At 36.2% G+C, this 10,917-nt stretch overlaps 1 pseudogene; it reads left to right on the plus strand.

The window, feature by feature from the left end:
* The first annotated feature begins 8,836 nt into the window (after positions 1–8,836).
* Positions 8,837–8,927, plus strand: LOC130363298 (U2 spliceosomal RNA; annotated as a pseudogene).
* The last annotated feature ends 1,990 nt before the right edge of the window (positions 8,928–10,917 follow it).

Here is a 10,917-nt window from a genome sequence, read left to right on the forward strand (position 1 = left end):
TTTACATTAATAAAACATTGTTGTGTTTTTGTTGTATTTCAAGCTTCTGTTTTTGTTAATTCAGTGCAGAATGAAACTTACACAAGGATTTGGTTTAAATTTACCCACAAATAGCTGTGCTGCCAATTTTTGGACACATTTTTATAAAAATAAATGAAAAATGTGATGTCAATAATAAATGAATGGGTTTGTTGACAGATCCAATTAATTACTGTGGGATTCTAAAACTAAATATGAAAATATACACACACACACATATATATATATATATATATATATATATGGAAAATGCAACGATGCAGCACTCTTGAGTGTTATACTTCAGTCAACATGATATTTGATTATTGTTTGCTAGTTATATTTATTATAGTAACTAAACTATGTTTTAATATTCTATCAGTCCATTTATATTTTAAGTATATCAGTCCAATTAAGTAAGTAAGGCAATGATCTATAATCTGTAGCTCATCAGCTGTTGTGAAACTACAACACCCAGCATACCAGTTGTTGCAAAACTATAACACCTAGCATGTATGGACCGCCAATAGGTGCCTGGGCATGCTGGTAGTTGTAGTTTTTCAATAGCTGAAGAGCCACAGGTTGGAGACAACAGGTCTAAGTAATTATTTATTTCATATAAACATGAATCTGAAACCTGTAATAATACAAATAGTTAAACATGCTTGAAAATAAATATAGAGGGTTAAGGTATAAAAACTAGAAAGATAGTGTTCATACAAACTAAACAGATTTTTCCTAGTCCAAGTTCCGAGGGGGTGGAGCATGAAAATCATAGTAGAGCAAAGTTTGAATTCCTTTGTTATGCCCCACCCCCCGCAGTTCCTGCATTAGGCGTAAGAGAGTATTTCTTTCAGTTTTACCTGTAACAGCACTTTTACCTGATATTTTTAATACATGTTTGAAAGCTCACAATAGGACTAACCCCTATATTACTCTATGACAGTCCCCCTAAATTATTTTATTATCAAAAATGTCAATAGGATTATATGTTCAAGGGCTAAGAGAATAAAATATAAAAGAAATGGTAAATCAATGGACGTCACCTCAAAGTCTGAATAAAAGTTTTTAATAGTTCATATCTTGATTTATCAAAAGACCTGGAGGCAATCTATATTATTTTGACAATTTTTTTTCTGAGTTATGGTCTTGCTCAACCTCCTCCTGTGGTCATTGAGCGCATAGACGTAACTTGTGTAGACGTTACTCGTCTAGGGTAGGAGGAAATATGTTAGAACAACATTACAAAAATCAAGAACAACATATTTCATATGCATTATATTTATTTATTAAAGTACAACACTGTATTCGTTTAGCGACTGGTGTGGGCCAGAATTATTTACCTACACAAAATTGGGTAGTATACATTGGGTCAAAGGAGAGTATGGCGTGACTGGTATATCCCTATCTAATAGCCCTGCCTGGCGATACTGTAGGTCCCCTGTCCTAATGACCTGGGCCTACACTGGAACCTCCTAGTGACTCTAGGCTACAGAGGGGACAGTCAAACAATAATGCTGTGTCGCCAGGGAGCGGTTGAGCAAGGCTAATGGCCCAATACATCCAATATAAAGTATAATATATTAGGTATAGCGCACTGAAAATGATTCAAAAATAGACATACATGTGGTAAATACAGTACAATGCAATATCAAGACCCGAGGATGGTAGCCAGGGGTATGTAATAGTATTCACGTTTCAAACCCACAGTTGTATGTGTTGCATAGATAAAAGTATACATATGCATTTGACAGAGATTGCATTAATCCAACGCGAAATAGGGTCATGAGAGACCGTACATATAGTAGTATATAGCAATGCATCAGTCTCTCATGACCCTATTTCTGCAGTATTCTCTAATATAATCCCTGAGGAGCTATCTGTACCCACACGGATTAGCGAAACGCGTTGGATTAATGCAATCTCTGTCAAATGCGTATGTATACTTTTATCTATGCAACACATACAACTGTGGGTTTGAAACGTGAATACTATGACATACCCCTGGCTACCATCCTCGGGTCTTGATATTGCATTGTACTGTATTTACAGCATGTATGTCTATTTTTGAATCATTTTCAGTGCGCTATACCTAATATATTATACTTTATATTGGATGCATTGGGCCATTAGCCTTGCTCAACCGCTCCCTGGCGACGCAGCATTATTGTTTGACTGTCCCCTCTGTAGCCTAGGGCCCACACCAGTCGCTACACGAATACAGTGTTGTACTTTAATTAATAAATATATTGCATATGAAATATGTTGTTCTTGATTTTTGTCATGTGGTCATTGGTTGTAAATGACTATAAATATGAAAGTTCACACATATACCTTATTCTTACACAACAGCCAACATTGTCTCAGTAAACAATAATGTGTAGAGTGATTTGGATCTTGTAAATCGGCAGTACAATTCCTTGTTCCTTGTTCCCATTTCCTTGTCCAATTCTGTATGGAAGAAATGTGACAAATACAAAAAAAAATGGTGCCAATAGCTCTTCTTATTTTTGGCCCTGTATACATACAAGAAGAAAATCTGAGCTTTAGTGAATAAAGTATCCCTGGAATATACAACTATGAGAGCTAAAGAATGAATAATTGGGAGCAGAAGATCCCTAGGAATACAATAGACTTTAAGGAAACAAGCAAGTAGATCCTCAATTATACAATAAATATGTGATCCAGCTTATTTGAAAAGAGTTAAAATGGTTTTCTAATGGCCCATTCTTAGCATGGACCATGCATATCAGATTGGTGGGGGTCCGACTGCCTGGATTCCTACCAGTTAGCGGATTGTGGGGGTGAGCATTGGGTCCTTTGATATTGTAGCGATCTACATCTCAGTCCTATTTGAATGAATGGGGCTTAGCAACAATACCAGACTCAGCCATTATAAGATGTAAGAAGCAGTATCTGGCAAACAATAAGGGGGTGAGGACCATGGCCCCATCAGCCAAATGATCAGTGGAGATATCAATATCAAAGTTTAAAAAATAATATTTAAGGGAAGAAAATAATAAATACTGTTTGATTAATAGATGATTGACATGATTTTCTAATGTGTAATCTGCTGACATTATAAACAGGGGTTTCTGGGACTACAATAGTGATGTTCTATCCTTTTTACGTAAAATTGATGGACTGCCTATCCTCAGGATAGCCCATTGATAGCTGATTTGCAGGGTGCTGACAGCCAGCACCCTATTAGATCAGCTGTTCGAGCAAACCACGGTGCATAGATGTAAACATGGTGTAGAGTTGAAAGCCTTGGCTCAGTTCATTGCAGAGAAGCCGTGTTGGGTTACTGCAGCTCAGATCCCATGTCTGTATACTAGATTGGTTGAATTAAGCACTTTGGTCCATATATATATATATATATATATATATATATAAAGGTGATAAGTATTTTCCTTAGAGAGGAGCACCACTTCTGATGCATGGAGATTCAAAAAAGGCCATTAGCACTCCACGGACTTTCTGGGAAAAGGAATATGCAAAGCAGCTCATCACACCACCTCTACAGGTAGCATTCCCTAAAATCAACTTTAGCTCCAATTACGGAGTCTCGGAAACTGATTGGGATTTTATGCCAAGCCAGAATTCTCCCCAGAAGAGGACCCATCTGCAGACAGCTGTTTCGGGGTCATTGCCCCTCGTCAGTACAGAGCAGGGTGTCCTGGTTTGGCTGGTGAGAGGCCTGTATAATAGGAAAAGGGGATAAATATTCTCGTTAGGGAGGAGGACCACTTCTGGTGTATGGAAATTCATGGTCATTTGCACTCCACAGGCTTTCTGGGAAAAGGAATATATATATATATATATATATATATATATATATATATATATATATATAGAGAGAGAGAGAGAGTAAAGGTCTCAGTCATCTTTTTGTGCACCTCGTCCCAAGGATGCAGTCACATATGTCTGGCAATCTGGGGAACAGTTTTCCTCGGCACAGCAGAAGAGTGCTGGAAATAAACTGATCATTGAACTGATCCCATTCTTCTGAATGGGCAGTTCATGTTAATCGGGTATCCTCAGTTATAATGCTGGATCACTGGACACGGCGGATAGGGAACTCATTTTGTAGCCTTCCCCCATCCGGCTACAGAAATAACTGGGCACCAGACAACTACAACTGATGCACTTTGCCATCAGCTTTGGCATCAGTTGCAGCTGGTGATCTGGCTTAGCACTGGGGCAGAATTGCTGGACATATGTGATGGCACCTTTATTCCTCAGAAATTTAGAGAATTTCTATAAATATTTGACTACATTACTACGGTCTCATATAATTCATGGTGCAGATAATATAGGATGACATCATTTTTGAGATTTACTCTATGCTACTTGCCGTCTAGATGCCGATTCTGTATGGTTGTACTCCACGTATATCTCCCCTGGTTAATATTACAACACGGAGCTGTTATACCCGTCATCTCAAGATAATTCTGTTTAGTGCCCAGGGCCCTTCCAAACAGGGGTCTCCATAAATCTAACAGTAAGGTGAATTATGACAGTAACAATAAATTCAAAGGTCATGTTTTCAATAAAAATTAACAATGTGGAGCTGAATAAGGAAGTCTACAAGCATGTCACGTGTAAAGGGGAAACACTGTCACAGCATTAATGTCATTTGATGCCCATAATATATACACATATATCTGTATGAATATATATATATATATATATATATATATATATACATACACACACAAAATTTCAGAAATCTCTAAATTCTTAAAATGCCAAAACCTCAGACCTAAAACTCCCAGTTTAATTTAGAAAGTTCAAAGACAATATATAACATTAAAACTATAGGACAGTATGTTAATTACATTTTAGTCATAGGGGTTAGTATTATAGTAATTATTTTCTTGTACATAGGGGCAGTATTATAGTAGTTATATTCTTGTATATAGGAGGCAGTATTATAGTAGTTATATTCTTGTATATAGGAGCAGTATTATAGTAGTTATATTCTTATATATAGGAGCAGTATTATAGTAGTTATATTCTTTTATATAGGAGCAGTATTATAGTAGTTATATTCTTGTATATAGGAGCAGTATTATAGTAGTTATATTCTTGTATATAGGAGGCAGTATTATAGTAGTTATATTCTTGTATATAGGAGCAGTATTATAGTAGTTATATTCTTGTACATAGGAGCAGTATTATAGTAGTTATATTCTTGTATATAGGAGGTAGTATTATAGTAGTTATATTCTTTTATATAGGAGCAGTATTATAGTAGTTATATTCTTGTATATAGGAGCAGTATTATAGTAGTTATATTCTTGTATATAGGAGGCAGTATTATAGTAGTTATATTCTTGTATATAGGAGCAGTATTATAGTAGTTATATTCTTGTACATAGGAGGCAGTATTATAGTAGTTATATTCGTGTGTATATAGGAGCAGTATTATAGTAGTTAGATTCTTGTATATAGGAGCAGTATTAAAGTAGTTAGATTCTTGTATATAGGAGCAGTATCATAGTAGTTATATTCTTGTATATAGGAGCAGTATTAACTTAGTTATATTCTTGTATATAGGAGGCAGTAATATATATATATATATATATATATATATATATAGATAGATAGATATATATGTATATCATGGTTATATTCTTGTATATAGGAGGCAGTATTATAGTAGTTATAGTCTTGTATATAGGAGGCAGTATTATAGTAGTTATAGCCTTGTACATAGGAGGCAGTATTATAGCAGTTATAGTCTTGTATATATGAGCAGTATTATAGTAGTTATATTCTTATATATAGGAGGCAGTATTATAGTAGTTATATTCTTGTACATAGGAGGCAGTATTATAGTAGTTATATTCGTGTGTATATAGGAGCAGTATTATAGTAGTTAGATTCTTGTATATAGGAGCAGTATTATAGTAGTTAGATTCTTGTATATAGGAGCAGTATCATAGTAGTTATATTCTTGTATATAGCAGTATTAACTTAGTTATATTCTTGTATATAGGAGGCAGTAATATATATATATATATATATATATATAGATAGATATATATGTATATCATGGTTATATTCTTGTATATAGGAGGCAGTATTATAGTAGTTATAGTCTTGTATATAGGAGGCAGTATTATAGTAGTTATAGCCTTGTACATAGGAGGCAGTATTATAGCAGTTATAGTCTTGTATATATGAGCAGTATTATAGTAGTTATATTCTTATATATAGGAGGCAGTATTATAGTAGTTATATTCTTGTATATAGGAGCAGTATTATAGTAGTTATATTCTTGTATATAGGAGGCAGTATTATAGTAGTTATATTCTTGTATATAGGAGCAGTATTATAGTAGTTATATTCTTGTACATAGGAGCAGTATTATAGTAGTTATATTCTTGTATATAGGAGGTAGTATTATAGTAGTTATATTCTTTTATATAGGAGCAGTATTATAGTAGTTATATTCTTGTATATAGGAGCAGTATTATAGTAGTTATATTCTTGTATATAGGAGCAGTATTATAGTAGTTATATTCTTGTATATAGGAGCAGTATTATAGTAGTTATATTCTTGTATATAGGAGCAGTATTATAGTAGTTATATTCTTGTATATAGGAGGCAGTATTATAGTAGTTATATTCTTGTATATAGGAGCAGTATTATAGTAGTTTTATTCTTGTACATAGGAGGCAGTATTATAGTAGTTATTTTCTTGTACATTGGAGACAGTATTATAGTAGTTTTGTAGGTTTTCAAACAAGAGGAAGCACCGTCAGGTGTGAAACTTGTTGTTTTTCTTGGAACCCCTCCACATTTCATGCCTAGTTTTTCCAGTTGCACATCTTGGAAATAAATCTTCACTTTTGCAACTACAGAGGGTGAGTGCGATTCATCTATCAATCTTCTACCTTATATTATAGTACTTTTATTCTTGCACATAGGAGGTATCATTATAGTAGTTATATTCTTGTACATAGGAGCAGTATTTTAGTAGTTATATTCCTGTATATAGGAGCAGTATTATAGTAGTTATATTTTGGTACAGAGGAAGTAGTATTATAGTAGATATATTCTTGTATATAGGAGCAGTATTATAGTAGTTATATTTTTGTACATAGTAGCAGTATTATAGTAGTTATATTCTTGTATATAGGAGCAGTATTATAGTAGATATATTCTTGTACATAGGAGAAGTATTATAGTAGTTATATTTTTGTACATAGGAAGTAGTATTATAGTAGTTATATTCTTGTATATCGGAGCAGTATTATAGTAGTTATATTTTTGTACATAGCAGTATTATAGTAGATATATTCTTGTATATAGGAGAAGTATTATAGTAGATATATTCTTGTATATAGGAGAAGTATTATAGTAGTTATATTTTTGCACATAGGAAGTAGTATTATAGTAGATATATTCTTGTATATCGGAGCAGTATTATAGTAGTTATATTTTTGTACATAGCAGTATTATAGTAGATATATTCTTGTATATAGGAGAAGTATTATAGTAGATATATTCTTGTATATAGGAGAAGTATTATAGTAGTTATATTTTTGTACATAGGAAGTAGTATTATAGTAGATATATTCTTGTATATAGGAGCAGTATTATAGTAGTTATATTTTTGTACATAGCAGTATTATAGTAGATATATTCTTGTATATCGGAGCAGTATTATAGTAGTTACTGTATATTCTTGTATATAGGAGCAGTTTTATAATTGTTCTATTCTTGTACATAGGAGGCAGTATTATAGTACTTATTTTTGACATTGGTGGTAGTATTGTAGGAACTATGTGAAATTTCATAAATATTAAATAATACGAGATTGAATTAATAAGTGTTTAATATACCGTAGTTCATTTTTTGTTTACTGTGAAAACATATGTCCCACTAGAAAGTGTAAATCATTAGAGGCATCTTAAGTATATGGTAAGAAACAATGTGATTACAATATAATCATTTTCAATGGTGCTTAAAATAGACTTGGTGAAAGGACATGACAAGGGCAAGAAAAGGGACCAAAGTGCCTTTTCTATGCTAGTATATAAAAGGACTTTAAATTAAGAGAGATAAAGTGATTTGCCCAGGGCCAAGGGAGTCATCCACTTCACAGTTCAGTGTTTTAACTACAAGGTCACTCCTCCATGGTGCTTAAAATGCGATTCTATTTTTATGTCTTTGACTTCAGCCATTCTGATTGTGAGCGATTCACTATAGAAAAAATAACAATGTAACAATGTGTTTAGTAGATAAACAACTCTTCTGCTCAATGAATGGGAAATGAAGCAAGTTAAATACGTGATTCTAGGGATGGTAACTTCTAAGCCACACTCGAAAAAACATTTTCCAACTACACACACTATTGCAGGGGTGCTGGATGTATCTTTTAGGGCTAAGGCTACGTTCACACACTGCTTTCTGAACCTCATTTAAACGGTTGAAAAAGGAACAAACAGCAAAAAAAAAAAAAAGCTGAAAGTAAGGCTAAAAAAAAGTGGGGGACACAATGAAATCTAAAATCGCTTTTTTGGTGCATAGTTTGCATCCGATTGTGTGTAAAAATGGTGCATGTAAATGGTGCCACATATTCAACACTTGTGCCCCTAATTAAACTTTAGAAAGCTTGCCGTTCCCCCCTAAGTTGATGGGTCTGACTGACTTTTTACTAAAGTGTATTGGACCAAATTAGTCACCGTGTCATCATAACATCAATAGCTTTCTAGTGACAGGGACAGCTGAAGGAACCTAAGTAACAGTCACAGACCCCCAATAACAGCTCCATTACCCCCTGTGATCTCAAGAATGGGTGCCCATGCTTCTCGGCCTTTTGGCTAAGATCAAGTGTAGTATCTGTTATTATCAGTTTCATGCTGGTGGCAGTCGACGCCAGTGTGGAGCTGGTGGGGATGGGTGCTGCATGGTAGGGAGCAGGTGTACCGGGGCATTCCGGGGCTGGTTCTGAGGAATCAGCTCGACGGCTGCCCCGATGTGACCTGTTTCCTCTGGTGTGGTGACCCCGAGGTGCCGAAACTCACTGGGAGGATAGACTCACTGAGTTGAAGCACGGGCACCATGATCTCTGCCCCTTTGTGGCACTCAACTCTTGATTCCCGGCCTTCTGGCTAGGATCAGAGAAATTTTTATAGATCCGTCCGAATGTCTGGACAGTATATCTGCACACTTATTTATTTCTTTTTGTCTCACTGTGTCACTTTTTGCATGTCGTGTGTCCACAGGATTTGTCAGGATGCGGTAGCCCTTCTGGGTGTCCCTCCTGGTGGTCTAGGGGAGGTGTGTGTGTGGCCATTAGGTTCCGCACCTCCCTGCAAACACCCCGGGTACTCCTGCTCTGGCAGGGTACCTACCGTTATCGGCTCTGCAGGCAGATATATTGGCTAACGTCTAGGGGGATGCCGGGAGCATTTGTAGTCACTTAGTAGCTTCGGCAAAAAGGGACATGGAACCTGGAACCTCACAGGTACCTTTTGGTCTGGAGGGGAAGGGTAAGGTTTCTTGGGGGGCCTCTCTCCCATCGGAGAAGGGCTTGCGATGGACCGCATCCTCTGTGCACGTTTATTTTTGTGTAATACGTTGGCACTTTTTCTTGCACTTTCGGTGATTCCAGAGCATGTTCCTCGGCTCTTAGATAAAAAAAAAAAAAAAAAGAATGGGTGCCCATGTCTCATGTGAGTGGTATATGGCACTCTCTCTCAAATTATGGTGCTCAAATAGAGTGCCAATCCTTCATTCAAAGTAAAAATAAATTCGGCACTCATATACAATTGGGATTGGGTAGGTTTATCCCCCAAACAACGTAATAATGTCACCAGAAAGTGAGGCCCGAACACCGGAGAAGATGCGGAAGAAGCCGGAGGATCCCGAAGAAGACGCCGAAGCAGAGGGACAGCATGGGGAGCCCCTGGGACAGCATCGGGAGCGGTGAGGACACGGTCCGTAGCAGAGGGGACAGGTGAGTATTAAATGCACTTTTTACATTGCACGAATCCCTCAACATACGATGGATTTGACAAATGATGGGTCGTTTGGAATGAATTACCATCGTATGTTGAGGGACCACTGTAAATGGCTTCTGAAGGAATAGTCAAGTCAGTAAGAAGGAGCAAAAGCAAGAGGTTGGATTTACTGAGAGTCCTGAAGGCAAGGATAATAATAATAACTCATAATTTACATAGCATACACAGATACTGCAGCAATGTACTCTCATATTAGTCACTGTCCCGATTGGGACTCACAACCTAAACCAGCATGTTTTCAAAGTGTGGGAGGAAACCCAAGCAAACACAGAAAGAACATACAAACTTACGACAGATGTCCTTGGTGGGATTCAAACCCAAGATCCCAGAACTGTAAGGCAACAATGCTGTTCAATGAGCCACCATGGAGAACCATGTGCTGTGATTAGGAAAAGTTGACCAGTTGACCACGGTAACCAATCAGAACGCTTCTTAAATTTGAAAAATGAAAGAAGCGATCTGATTGGTTGCTATGGGCAACTAGTCAACTTTTCCTCTGCACAGGTTTTGATAAATCTCCCCCTGTGTATATTGAGAATCCTAGTGGAATGAGTCTAGAGACTTTGGGGAAGATTCATCAAGACCTGTGCACAGAAAGAATTGAGCAGTTGCCTATAGCAACCAATCATATCTCTTCTTTTATTTTTAAAAAGTCCACTGAAAAATAAAAGAAGCAATCTGATTGGTTGCTTTGAGGAACTGCACCACTCTTTTTCTACACAGGTTTTGATAAATCTCCCCTTGTCCGACCGTGTGTCTGTGTCAGTCAGAGGAAGTCCAAACACCCTTGAATGGCCACCTTCATATAATCTTATAACCAAGTTTCATGTCTCTTCATGAGGACGACCATGTGTTGAA

This window comes from Hyla sarda, chromosome 3, assembly GCF_029499605.1.
Source record: "Hyla sarda isolate aHylSar1 chromosome 3, aHylSar1.hap1, whole genome shotgun sequence".
NCBI classification, from domain to species: domain Eukaryota; kingdom Metazoa; phylum Chordata; class Amphibia; order Anura; family Hylidae; genus Hyla; species Hyla sarda.